Below are 14477 nucleotides of genomic sequence, written 5' to 3'. Positions count from 1 at the left end.
CATGCTATATTATAAAGTCAGGCTTGCTTGTATGTTTTTGTATATGTGTATGTGGAGGCCCTTCACTGTAACTCTTGTATATAGATGGCAAAAATGGGAGATCTCATTTGTGGGGGATCTCAGAGGAGTAACAAGAAAGAAAAAAAGGAAAAAGAGATAATGAGAATGGATTTCAGACTCTGAAAGAGGAGAGAATTATTTAGGTATTGAATATATTTAGAACTATTTTATTAGCTCAAAGATAAAGTGATGTTAAGAAAAGTGAAAATGAAATTTTCTGGTAGTCATAGACGTGATATTGATTTCTCTTACCCTGTCATTGGCCGATAGATATCTAAAGAAATGTGGGTGTCCGGAGCGCCTCAGTAATATTTGGAAGGGAAAACATGCAGCCTGTTTTCAAGAGTGTATAGCAAAAGGAAGAGTTGGAAAGTGTAATTAAATGATGATAACTTTAGTTTTTCCTATTTTAAAATTCTCAGTTAGTGTACATAATATACTACCATTTGTAAAAAGAAAAAATATGTAATGCACATAATTATATATGCATGTAACATGCAGGAAACTGGTAACAATGGTTGCCTCTAAAGAGGGAAACTGTATGTCTAGGGGACAGTGAGGAATGGGAGAGAGGCTTGTTTCTCATTATATGTCAGTAGTTCTGAAACTTTTTAGTTTCAGGGCTCCTTTAACTCTTAAGAGTCACTACAGAGCCCCAAGAATTTTTGTTTATGTCAGTAAAATTCCTATCAATAGTGTATTAGAAATTAACACAGAAATCTGAAAAATATGTATTTACAGATTCATTAAAAATAGCAATAGTAAACCCATTATTTGTTAACATAACATTTTACATGAAAAATAACTATATTTTGTAAAACAAATACTAGTGAAAAGAGTGGCATTGTTTGATATTTTTATAAATCTCTTTAATGTCTGGATTAGGAGAGACAGCTGGATCCTCATGTTTGCTGCTGCACCCAGTCCTTTGTGATATCACACATCATGGTGCCTCTGAAGAACATTATTGTGCAATTTTGAGAGAATTAGAGTGAAAAAGGCAAATAGCATCTTAGCCTTATTATGGACATACTTTCATCTTGTGGACCCATGGAAAGGGTCTTGGGAACCCTGTAAGGGCCCTGGACTATACTTTCAGAAATGCTACTGTATAAAATCTGTTTGAATTCTATACCTTGTGCATGGGCCACTGTGTCAAAAATACATGCAAAGTACATAGACACAAACATACATAACATGCATAAAAGGTGCTCTCTTCCAGGCTTTCTGGAAGGCAAAAAGAAAAGCAATTGGAGATTGGTACAGAACAGGTGTACCACAGTTTTGATGTCAGTAATACTATCTCCAGCTTTCGAAAGGGAAACTAATATATAGCTATTTATTATATATAGCATTTATTGAGTGCTTACTACATGCCAGGCAACATGTCAAGAATTCTACATGTTTTCTCTTGTTTAATCTTTTTTTGAGCCAATGTGAAAGGTGTTATTATTTTCTTCACTTTACAAAAGAGAAAACAAACTTAGAGAAGTTCAGTAAATTGTCAAGTATCATGCAACCATTAGAATCTCAGAATGTCCAATTCTAAAGCACATTACTCTCAAAAACTGGACTCTGAATGGTTTTCTAATCCATCCTTCACTTTCATTCAATTCTGAAATTCATTTTTTAGCATGAGAATAAGGTGTTTTATGGCTTTAAAATATGCTCAGTAATATGAAATAGGTTTCTTTTCTTGATATGTGAATAAAGTTATTGGTTAATGAACAATTTTCTACCATATTTTAATTACAAATTTAAAAATATCTTCTCTTCAGCTCTAAAAACCTGATATTCTAGTCCTGAGGGATAATTTCAGGCTAGTTAGGACTCTGAACATACAGCTGACTGAGGCACTTGAAAACACAGCAATGATCTCAACTGACTATCAATTTCAGGAAAGAATCTCTTAACCTGTCTTTCAAAAACATTAGCATGTTCCCCCTGCCTTCATGCATCTTTGCTTCTATAACAAAATACCTATGACTGGGTAGCTTATAAATAATAGAAATTTATTTCTTACGGTTCTGGAGGCTGGGAAGTTGAAGATCAAGGTGCTGGCAAGTTCAGTGTCTGGTGAGGGCTGCTCTCCTTCCAAGATGGTACCTTGAATGCTGTGTCCTCATATGGGGAAAAGATTGGCCATTCCCTCCAGCCCTTTTATTATTAGTCCCATCCAAGATGGGAGAGCCCTCATTGCCTAATCACCTCCTAAATGTTCTCGTAATACTGTTGCATTGGGGATTCAGTTTCAACATGAATTTTGAAGGGAACACAAACATACAAATCACAGCATTTCATTGCTGGTTCTCCAAAATTCATGTCCTTCTCACATACAAAATACCTTCATTCCATCCTGATAGCCCACATGTCTTAACTCATTCCAGCGCCAACTCAAAAGTCTTAAGTTCAGAGCCTCATCTAAGTATCATCAATGTCAAACATGGCTGAGAATCAAAGGTATATTTCATCCTGAGGCAAATTGTTTTCCAGCGGTAAACCTGTGAACTCAATCAAGTTAGGTGTCTCCAAAATACAAGACAGACAGACATTTCCATTCCCAAAGGAAGAAATAGGAAAGAAGGGAGGAGTAATAGGCCCCCCAAAAGTTCAAAACCCCTTAAGACAAACAACATTAAATCTTGAGGCTTGAGAACAATAATTGACTCCATATCCTGCCTTCTGGACACACTGGGGTGGGGATTGGGCTCCCAAGGCTTCAGGCAGGTCCATCCCCATGACTTCACAGGGTGCAGCACACACAGCTGCTCTTGGAGCTGGAGTCAGATGCCTGCAGCTCTCTCAGGCTGATGTTTCATGCTGATGGCTCTACAGGTCTCAGGGGCAGCCCTGATCCCACTATGCGTTACCCCACTGGGGGCTCTCTGTAGTGGTCCCAACCCCATGGCTCTCTGGACGTTGACCTAGTGGGGACTCTCTGCTGTGGCCCCACTCCCATGGCTCTACTAGGCATTGCCTTAATGAGGGCTCTCTGCAGTGGCTCTGACCCCACAACTCTATTGGGCATTGCCTTGGTTGTGGCATTTCTGTGGTAGCTGTTCTCTGTCTGGACCTTGAGGCTTTCTGAGGCATCCTTTGAAATCTAGGTGGAGGTAGCTGTGCCTCTATAGCTCTTACACTCTGTGCACTTTTAGAGTTGACAGGCACAGACACTGCCAATGTTTGCCACTTGTGCCTTCTAGAGCAGTGGTCTAAGCCATCTCTGGGCCCACTTGAGCCACAGCTAGGGCAATTGAAGAGCACTGCACCAGAATGTGGGGAAGAGACTTGAGGTAGCCCTGAGCATGAGCCCCAAGGTCCCACAAGCCCCTCATTTGCCACTGTTCTGCTCTAAAGGTCCTCGAGGCCTATGGACACTTTGGGCCTGTGATGCAAGTGGCAGCCTTGAAGATCTCTGAAAGACCCCTGGGGTCCTTCTTGCTTTGTCTTGATGAATAACATTTGACTTCTGTCCATCTATGCTAATATCGTTATCAAACGGTGACCTGGCCATACCCTAGTGTTCTCTTCCTAATATACCTTTTCATTCTTTACACGACCAGGTGAGAATTTTCCAAATCTTTAAGTTTTGCTACCCTTCTGATGATAAATTCTTTTTTTTTCTGAGACAGAGTCTTGCTCTGTTGTCCAGGCTGCAGTGCAGCAGCGTGATCATCATGGCTCACTGCAACCTCCATCTCCCAAGTTTGAGCAATTCTCGTACCTCAACCTCCCAAGAAACTGGGATTACAAGCATGTGCCACCACGCCTGGCTAGTTTTTGTATTTTTTGGTAGAGACAGGGTTTCGCCATGTTGGCCAGGCTGGTCTCGAACTCCTGTGCTCAAGTGATCCACCTGCCTCGGCCTCCCAAAGTGCTGGGATTACAGGCGTAACACAAAATCTCTACTAGCTTGTTCACGTAATAATAATTGCTGCTGGGTGCCCCTAACATTACAGAAATTGTGTCAATGACTCACTCTGCTTTTTCTCCGCGTATAACATCATCACTAATGTTGTGGCTGTTATTAACTTTTTTAGCTATAGTGTGACCTGCACCTATTTTTTGCTAAGAGGGTTGCAACTTTGAATAATATTTCTTATAGTTTTTTCTTTTCTCTGTCTTTAGGGTTAAAATAATGCTTTCTTCCTGGAAGGCATTATTTGCCCTTGTTATGAAAACGATTCACTGGTGTTTGGAGATTGTTGGAAAAGTTTTGATGACCTCCTGCCACTAGTTGGTAAAATTTCATAATAATTGATATCATTAGGGCCAGAGATAAATGCATCAAGAACCCAATAAAATTCATTGTTTGGATAAAGGATTAATTGTCCTACTTCCTGTTTATACTTTCCACTTTTAGCTGTGTGGGAAAAATCATTTTACCCACAGAGTCACTTATCCCAGCAAATGCAGATTTACTTAAAAAATTAGTACTAGAGTCCTGTTTGCTATTTATGCTTCCAGTTATTTTGAGTATATAATTTATAATGGTGATTTCAGCACTATGACTACACTAAAACCAGATTTGAACTATATACCCATTTTTGTGAATTGGGATATAAGGCAGCAGAATAGAAATAATAAAAATTTATATTTCGGGCTGGGGCAGCTGGGAAGCCAGTAGGGCAGTGTTACCCAGCAGCTCCTGGGGCATCGCTCGGGTACGCTCCAGGCCGTCACAGCCACTGCTGTGGTCGGCCAGGGGCCGCGATACTGGTTGCTCACGGTGTGAGCAGAATTCGACGTGTATCATTGCCACGAAGATGGAGGGGCTTTGTCCGTGTACAGTGACCGCAGCACTGGGGAAGCGATCCGCTACCGGAATGAAATGGGTTTGGCTGTGTTGCCCAAAGGGGTCTCGAACTCCTGGCATCAAGCTATCCTCCTGCCTCGGCATCTCAGTGTTGGGATTACAGATGTGAGCCACAGTGTCTGCCCCATTTAGACTCCTATTATGGCTGCAGCTTCCATTGCCAATATTGTAAAAAGTTCTCTTGGTCCAGTTGGCTTGGATAAAATGCTTGTGGATGATATTGGTGATGTAACCATTACTAACGATGGTGCAACCATCCTGAAGTTACTGGAAGCTGAACATCCTGCAGCTAAAGTTCTTTGTGAGCTGGCTGATCTGCAAGACAAAGAAGTTGGAGATGGAACTACGTCAGTGGTTATTATTGCCGCAAAACTCCTAAAAAATACAGATGAATTAGTCAGACAGAAAATTCATCCCACATCAGTTATTAGTGGCTATCGACTTGCTTGCAAGGAAGCAGTGTGTTATATCAATGAAAACCTAATTGTTAACAGAGACGAACTGGGAAGAGATTGCCTGATTAATGCTGCTAAGACATCCATGTCTTCCAAAATCATTGGAATAAATGGTGATTTCTTTGCTAACATGGTAGTAGATGCTGTACTTGCTATTAAATGCACAGACACAAGAGGCCAGCCACGCTATCCAGTCAATTCTGTTAATATTTTGAAAACCCATGGGAGAAGTCAAACGGAGAGTATGCTCATCAGTGGCTATGCACTCAACTGTGTGGTGGGATCCCAGGGCATGCCCAAGAGAATCGTAAATGCAAAAATTGCCTGCCTTGACTTCAGCCTGCAAAAAACAAAAACAAAGCTTGGTGTACAGGTAGTCATTACAGATCCGGAAAAACTGGACCAAATTAGAGAGAATCAGATATCACCAAGGAGAGAATTCAGAAGATCCTGGCGACTGGTGCCAATTTTATTCTAACCATTGGTGGAATTGATGACATGTGTCTGAAGTATTTTGTGGAGGCTGGTGCTATGGCAGTTAGAAGAGTTTTAAAAAGGGACCTTAAACACATTACGAAAGCTTCTGGAGCAACTATTCTGTCAACCCTGGCCAATTTGGAAGGTGAAGAAACTTTTGAAGCTGCAATGTTAGGACAGGCAGAAGAAGTGGTACAGGAGAGAATTTGTGATGATGAGCTGATCTTAATCAAAAACACCAAGGCTCATACATCTGCATCGATTATCTTACGTGGGGCAAATGATTTCATGTGTGATGAGATGGAGTGCTCTTTACATGATACACTTTGTGTAGTGAAGAGAGTTTTGGAGTCAAAATCCGTGGTTCCTGGTGGAGGTGCTGTAGAAGCAACCCTTTCCAACTATGAAACTATGCAGCCAGCATGGGGTCTCAGGAACAGCTTGCTATTGCAGAGTTTGCAAGATCACTTCTTGTTATTCCCAATACACTAGCAGTTAATGCTGCCCAGGACTCCACAGATCTGGTTGCAAAATTAAGAGTTTTTCATAAGGAGGCTCAGGTTAACCCAGAACGTAAAAATCTAAATGGATTGGTCTTGATTTGAGCAATGGTAAGCCTCGAGACAACAAACAAGCAGGGGTGTTTGAACCAACCATAGTTAAAGTTAAGAGTTTGAAATTTGTAACAGAAGCTGCAGTTACCATTCTTTGAATTGATGATCTCATTAAATTACATCCAGAAAGTAAAGATGATAAACATGGAAGTTATGAAGATGCTGTTCACTCTGGAGCCCTTAATGATTGATCTGATGTCTCTTTTATTTATAACAATGTTAAATGCAATTATCTTGTACCTTGAGTTAAGTATTACACACTAAAGTACAACAAGCTGTAAAAAAGAAATTATATTTAACATAGGTAAGTAGCAGCACATAAATACAAGAACATATTCATGAGAAAAAAATGGGTCTCAGTTGATTGATTGTTAGTAGCAGTGACATGACATGTGCAGCCCTTATAGTGTACATGCACCTTGTTGGAACATTTGAAAAAAAGAATATGGCAAAATTTCTGTCAGTTGTATATTAAAAATTTGTTCCATCACTTTTTTCTCTAAATTTGCCAGAGCACTTCCAGACTCCTTAGTAGATAGTCAGGGAACACCACTGGTTTGTGTACTTTCGAGGGAAGACCACTGCATATGCTCTGCTGCTGGAAGAGGGGATCAGGGTCATGAAGGGAATCATGTGGTGGGTGAGGGCAAGGATGGTTCCTAGAATTCGGTGCTTTTTATAAAATAAGTGTGTGTTTTTTTGCTTTAGAGCTACTATAGTAACTCTAAAGAAGGTGAGAGCAATACCGTTTACTGCTCTTGGGAATACCTTTAACAACCTTTGTTCTCCCCCTAACACACAAATGTTTATTTTTATTGGGGCTAACCTTGACCTGCTTCTCCTGATCTCATTTACTCTACTGTATTTTTTATTTTTTTCCATAGTGCTTATCGTCTTCTAATATGCTACTTTATTTATTGTGTTAATCATTTATTTTCTATCTCCTTTTTCTAAAATGTAAGTATCACCAGGGCAGGGATATTTGCTGATCTTTACACTGATGGAGCAGTTCCTCACACCCTTTAGCATGCAATATTTATTCAATGAATGAATGTACTGAAAGCCAGTTATGTGTAAGCAGTGTCAAATGCATCGACTCATTTTCTTCTCGCTTTGACTTACATGAAGTGGCTAGTATCCCCATGCCTACCAGAAAATGGGGGGTAAAGAAGTTGATGATGGTCATGATGATGACGAGGATAACAACATAAGTTGTCACTTGCTATTTTTCTACTGTGTGCCAGTTGATTTATTAATATCACCTCATTAAATCCTCAGATTAGTCCTGAGTGGTAGGCATTTTGATCCTCATTTTATACAATTGGAAACAGTTCTGAAGGGGTAAATAACATGCTTATGACGACATAGCTGAGAAATGATTGAACGAGGACTTGAATCTCTGCCCCTGCGGTCCCAGTCTCTGGTTTTCCCCATAAGTTGCCTCTTTTAAGAATCTGTTTTAACACCGTTGTTCTGAAAAAAAAAAAAAAATCTACAGTATGATTAAATTGCTTAATTCTCTGTGGGAATTCGAGATTTTCTTATTCAGATCATTGTTCTATTCTTCCTGCGAATAACTGGTTTAATGTTCAGACAGTTATTCCCAAAACCACAATGTCTCTTTCCAGAATCTGAAAAGGAAATGAAGTAATCTTCAATACTGTGAATGAATGAAGCCCAAGCTATACAAACCACAGACAGAAAAATCAGCTTTTTCCTCTTTGCTCTCCTTTTTGTTTAAGTATGATAAAGTAAAATTTTAAAAATGTTAATGGATCTGGGTTTAAATGATACCTCACTGAAGAAGCTATTCACAAAATTTGGTTGGTCTACTACCTCTACTTAATAAACATTACTGATGTAAAGTCCTATTTCTCTCCACTGAACACATGCACTTTTATTTAAGTAGATAGAGTTTTTCAACCTCACCACTTGATTGCTATTTTGGGCAAAGAATTCTTCGTTTGTAGCAGGGGCTGTAAGGTGTTTAGCAACATTGTAAGATGTTTAGTTACATCCTTAGTTTCTACTCACTAACAGCTAATTAGTTCCCGCCACTCCTGACCTCCTGCACCTAATAATTGGAATGACAAGATTTCATCCCCCAACCTATTTTGGGGATAACTAAGATGAAGGCATGAAACAGTGTCAAAAAGAGATCCCAAGCTGAGTACCAGACCTCAAATTTGTTTTTTGAAAAGGTAATTGCCATTGATTTTGTTCTGCAAAGATGCAGAATTTCAGCTATTCACTTCTTAATTTTGAGACACTTTTTTTGTGCATGAAAACAGTAAATCTCTTAGAATGGTGCCCTGCACATATTAAGGCCTTGATAAATGCTAGCTATTACAATCATGAAGGGGTGGTGCATGGTGGCTCTGAGGGTAGGTGATATGGTAGATATGACATAGTCCAGGCAGGCAGGGAAAGGTCCACCTTAGGAAATGCTGATCACTGTGGGATGTGAAAAAGAATAGGAATCAGTCAGCTATTTGAAGAGGAACACTGTAGGTTAAAGGTCCTAGTTCTAGCTGCACACTGGAATCATCTGGGGAAGACTTTTCTTTCTCATGGTATTTTTTTAAATTTATACTTTAAGTTCTGGGATACAGGTGCAGAACGTGCAGGTTTGTTACATAGCTATACACTCGCCATGGTGGTTTGCTGCACCAATCAACCCGTCATCTACATTAGGTATTTCTCCTAATGTGTCTGGAATTGATTCCATCCAGTGGGTTCTTGGTCTCACTGACTTCCAGAATGAAGCCGCAGACCTTCATGGCGAGTGTTACAGTTCTTAAAGATGGTGTGTCCAGAGTTTGTTCCTTCAGATGTGTCCGGAGTTTCTTTCTTCCGGTGGGTTCGTGGTCTAGCTTGACTTCAGGAGTGAAGCCGCAGACCTTTGCAGTGAGCAGGTTGCCACTGCTGGCTTGGGTGACCAGCTTTTATTCCCTTATTTGGCCCCACCCACGTCCTGCTGATTGGTCCATTTTACAGAGCGCTGATTGGTCCATTTTACAGAGTGCTGATTGGTGTGTTTACAAACTTTTAGCTAGACACAGAGTGCTGATTGGTGTGTTTACAATCCTTTAGCTAGACAGAAAAGTTCTCTGAGTCCCCACCTGACCCAGAAGCCCAGCTGGCTTCACCTCTCAATCTCCCTTCTAAACAGGACATCCCAACTGCTGTTGGGAATTGGGCGATGACTGCTCTAGCTACTTCCTGTTGGATAGGGGTGAAGAAGGGGCCATGCAATTGTAGTGTCCACCAGAGGGGAACTCTTTAGGTCAGTGAAAGGGCCAGTGGGTCGGTCCAGGGGTCCTCGGTAGAAGTTGTGAGTTGAGCTCATTTGGAGTTCCATTTGTAAGACCATCTGTAGCTTGATGGCCTTGATCCTAGAGGAAACACATTTGACAAGGAGGTTAAAAATACAGGGCCTGAAGGCGAGTAATAGCAAGGTGGATGTCACAGGACCTAGAAAGGTGAGAAGCCATGTTGCCTGACTCCAGAGATTGGTATAAGAGTTTGAAAAGCGTTGTCTGATTTCAGAAGCCTTTTCCTGCAAATGCTGGGTGGCATCTTGTACTATCCCTGACTGGTTAGAGTAAAAACAATACTCTTTCACTAAGAAGGTGCAGAGTCCTCCTTTCTCAGCAATGAGGAGGTCTAGGCCTCAGCAGTTTTGGAGTCACTGCTGCCAAAGAGTCTATTTGGGATTGTTAAGTAAGGATAGATTTCATTATTTCTTGCAAATTGTCTGAGAAATCCTTTGAGAGTGTGTGGTAGCAGGATAATGAAGTAGATAAACTGGCTATTCCAGTTCCTGTAGCAGTAGCCATTCCTAACCCTATAAGTGGGGTATTCGTTGTATGGCTCTGCGCTGATGGACTTGAGCTTTGAGGGGTACTGATAGGGCCTGATCTCCTTGGGCAATGTTAATGTTAGGACTTAGAAAAACTAAGGTGCAGGTGCCTGTCCAGTTAATGGGGAGGCAGATATAAGTTGAAGTTCTACATAAGAAGAATATACCTTGGCTGGATAGACAGAACTGGTTGTGTATGTTAAAAAGGTGTGTGAGTTTGTTGTTTTCATTTTCCCATACTCCTAGTGTACTTGCCAAGGTAGCTCCAGTGAGCGACTCGGAAGGAGTGTTGGGAGAAAACTGAGTGACTCCCTGTGTTCTATTTTCCCATTGGAGAAAAAATCGTTTTGTATCTACTAGGAACCATTTGAGAGAGTGATTGAGAGAGGGCATGAGGAGGCATTCAGTAGTGGTGGGGATGCTGCTGCAGGGGGTGTCCAGGGGTGAATGGTCATGCATGGAGTATGTTTGCCATTACAAAACCTGGACTGTTTGTTAAGCAGGGAGGAGGTGATGATTTTTGGAGGCCCTGAGAAGCAGATAAGCCATCTGAATGGAGCTGTTGGGGTGACTCAGAAGTTACTATGATCAGTTGGGGCTTGAAGTTGTAGGGTGTAATTACACTGATGGAGTCTTTTAGCCTGACTTGGACTGGATGGGCATTTTTTGCCCTTCAAAATTGTCCTTCCAATGCCCAGACTTCAGGGTTGATTCCCTCCTCAAGCAGGGGACTACGAATGGGTAACTTTTCCCCCATATTCATGTAGATAATAGCTCCAGCTTTGGCTAATATATCCCTCCCTAATAAGGGTGTGGGGCTTTCAGGTGTAACAAGAAAGACGTGAAAAGAGCAAAATCTCCCAATTACAACTGAGGAGGTGGGAGAAATATGTGGTTACAGGCTTTCCCAGGATTCCTTGGATAGTAGCAGACCTTAAGGACAGTCGTCTGGGACAGGAGAAGGCCGTGCCAGTGTCCAGGAGGAAGTTGATTTCCTGGCCCTCAATGGTTAAACATACCTGGGGCTCAGTGAGGGTGATGACATGAACTGGTGCTTGCCCCAGGCATCCTCAGTCCTGTCGTTGGGTCATATGGTTGTGGGCTTCTGGCCCAGAGAACCTTTGCACTCTGGGGCAGTGCGTCTTCCAGTGATTGCCTCAGCACAGCAGACATGGACGAGGAAGCATCTTGTTTCTCATTGGACAATCTTTTTTAAAGTGTCCTTGTAAACCACACTGATAACAGGCCCTACCAGGTGATTAGCCTGCTCCATTTTCTGTCCTCTCTGAACCACCAAGGTTTGCTTGTCTGGGGGCCGTGACTAAGGCTGTGGCCTTTCTCTCATCTCACTTTTCCTTTTGGGCCTGTTCCTCTTGGACCCTATTACAGAACACCGAGGTTGCCAGGTTTAATAATGTCTCCAGATTTTGTTCAGGGATCAGGGCTCGCTTTTGGAGCTTTCTCCTGATACCTGTGGCTGATTGGGTGATAAACTTTTAGGATCAATTGACCCTCAAGGGAGTTGGGTGCAGGGGAGTATATTTTCTTAAGGCCTCCTGTAGCCACTCGAGGAAGGCAGAAGGATTTTCTTCCTTTCCCTGAGTTTTATGGTGGACATCATTGAATAATAATGGGCTTTTTCCTAATTCTCCTTTGTTCTTCTAGAACACAAGTCAGCAGATGTTTACGACTCCAGTCACCATGATCTGAGTTGAGGTCCCAGTGGGGATCCATACTGGGGATGGCTTGCTTACTGGTAGGGAATTTGTCCCTTTCTTCAGCTGTCATTCTGTCATTTACTTGACTAAGATACCGGGTATCTCCAAACTCTCAGGCTGCTGCTAAAGCTGCATTCTTTTCATTAAAGGCCAGAGTTTGATCTAAGAATAGTATGACAGTTCTCCAAGTGAGGTAGAAGGTTTGCCCTAGACCCTGTAGGACATCTGTTTACCTATCAGGATCATCTGAAAACTTCCCCAGGTCTGCCTTGATCTGCTTTAAATCAGAGAGGGAGAAGGGAATATGAACCTGGGTTGGGCTGAATTCCCCTCCTCTTATAGCTTGAAGGGGACATAACTGATAGTCTGGGGTTTTTTGTGGTCCCATGGAGATTTCTTTGCTTGTTTCCTTCTGGGTGGGGGAGATTAGAGGAGGCTCATCATTAACAGGAAGGGGAGCTAGGATATGGGGGTAAGCTGAGAGGTCCTCTTGTGGAATGTAAATTGCAAGCTTTGCATAGTTGTGTATTTTCCTTCAATGAAAAGAAAGCTTGGACGTAAGATATTTCACTCCATTTGCCTTCCCTCTTACAGAAAAGGTCAAGCTACAGGACAGTATTTTAATTTATACTTCCCTCAGGTGGCCATTTTTCCCCATCAGAGAGAGAATATTGGGGCCAGGTTGTATTGCAAAAAAAAAAAATAAGCCACTTCTTTTTCAGGGTTTGTGGGTCGAATTGGTCCCAGTTGCTTAGGATGCATTTCAAGGGTGAGCCTGTTGATGCTTGAGTGTTTCCCATGTGCAAGACAAAACCACCCATGGTTTTGGTCTGTTTTTCCCCCCACCCAAGAAGTCGTAACAGTCTCTGGACCCTGCTGTTCAGAATAGTTGCGCTAACAGAAGCAGCAGCGGAAACACTAGTTTTCCTCCTAGACCACAAAGAGGAATGAGGAAAGTCAGATTTAGTGGCCTTTACTGATACATTCTTGAAAACCTGCACCCTTGCCTTTCCTCTTAGACCACAAAGAGGACCAAGAAATGTCTACTTACACTTTTCCTATAAAGATGATATGCCTCAAAATGGAGTAGAGGGCCATACTCTGAGGGAGGGAAGGGATCTCCAGGGTGGGAAGAGTGATGCCTTTTGTCCTCACTTCTCATCATATGAATGGGAACGATATCCCTCCCAATTTTGAAGTCTGTAATTTCTGAGGCTCCCCATATCCTGACTTCAGGAATAGCCTTTGTTAGGCCTGCTAGTATGAGGAGGAATCCTAAAATTCCAGATAAGATAGTCCCCTGTCCCAATGAGGCTTTGGGCAATAATTATGTCTTTCTGATTGGTGAGCCCAGGTGCCTAAAGAAGGGAACAGAGTCCTGAAATTTATACTAGAAATCATTCCTATAGGATAAACTAGAAGAGCACCAGGGACAGGGTGTGGTTTTTAGAAACATGACGAGCCTCGGAGAAGAGAGGTGGGAGGAAGTTTATCTGACAGGCAATAGGACCCAGGAGGCAAGGGTCAGGATAGATAGGATAGATGGGCTAGTCTTGCTTGGGTGACGTAACTTTGAGAGTTCTGCTCTTGGCTGCAGGGTGAACCAACTTGTTGTTAGGACCCTGGAGCTGTATGGCTTTCCTCTCTGTCAACCCTCAGCTCAGCCCAGAAGTACAGGGAAAGTGGAAGCTGTTTCCAGGCAAACCAACACTCCCAACTCTGAAGAGTCAGGGGTTATTAGAGAGCCCTTTCCCAGAAAGCCTGAAACCGTGTCTTTAGTCTGGCGGCTGCACTAGTCACTTTTAACTGGCCAACAGGTGCCTGGTATTTAGCTCCCGAATTCTAAGGAAAAATGGGACAGAATAGCAAGTGAAAGTGGTCCAATGGTACTCACCGCATGGTGACATTCTGGACCCCCAAGATGTGTCTGGAGTTGGTTCCTGCTGGTGGGTTTGTGGTCTTGCTGACTTCAAGAATGGAACCACGGAACTTTGCATGAGTGTTACAACTCTTAAAGATGGCATGAACCCAAAGGGTGAGTGGTAGCAAAGTTTATTGTGAAGAGCGAAAGAACAAAGTTTCTACGGTGTGGAAGGGGACCCGAGTGAGTTGCCACTGCTGAATGGGAGTGGCCAACTTTTATTCCCTTATTTGTCCCTTCCCATGTTCCATTTTTGTCCTATCAGAGTGCCTTTTTTCAATCCTCCCTGTGATTGTCTACTTTTAGGATCCTGCTGATTGGTGCGTTTTACAGAGCATTGATTGGTGCATTTTACAGAGCACTGATTGGTGCATTTTACAATCCCCTTGCTGCTACAGAGTGCTGATTGGTACATTTTACAATCCTAGCAACAGAGTGCTGATTGGTGCATTTTACAATACTCTTGTAAGACAGAGAAGTTCTCCAAGTCCTCACTCGACCCAGCAAGTCCAGCTGGCTTCACCTCTCAATCTGAGATGCTGTAGAGACAGGTG

General features: G+C 42.2%; 1 pseudogene across 1 annotated transcript; it reads left to right on the top strand.

Moving 5' to 3' along the window:
• The first annotated feature begins 4789 nt into the window (after nucleotides 1-4789).
• Nucleotides 4790-7913, top strand: LOC117076120 (annotated as a pseudogene). The gene has a single exon (XR_004434241.1). The product of XR_004434241.1 is annotated as a T-complex protein 1 subunit alpha-like (transcript).
• The last annotated feature ends 6564 nt before the right edge of the window (nucleotides 7914-14477 follow it).

The sequence above is a fragment of the Trachypithecus francoisi genome, unplaced genomic scaffold, assembly GCF_009764315.1.
Source record: "Trachypithecus francoisi isolate TF-2019V2 unplaced genomic scaffold, Tfra_2.0 Lachesis_group5, whole genome shotgun sequence".
Classification (NCBI taxonomy): Eukaryota; Metazoa; Chordata; class Mammalia; order Primates; family Cercopithecidae; genus Trachypithecus; species Trachypithecus francoisi.
Note: the sequence above shows the minus strand (reverse complement) of the source record. Positions and strands in the feature narration are given on the sequence as shown.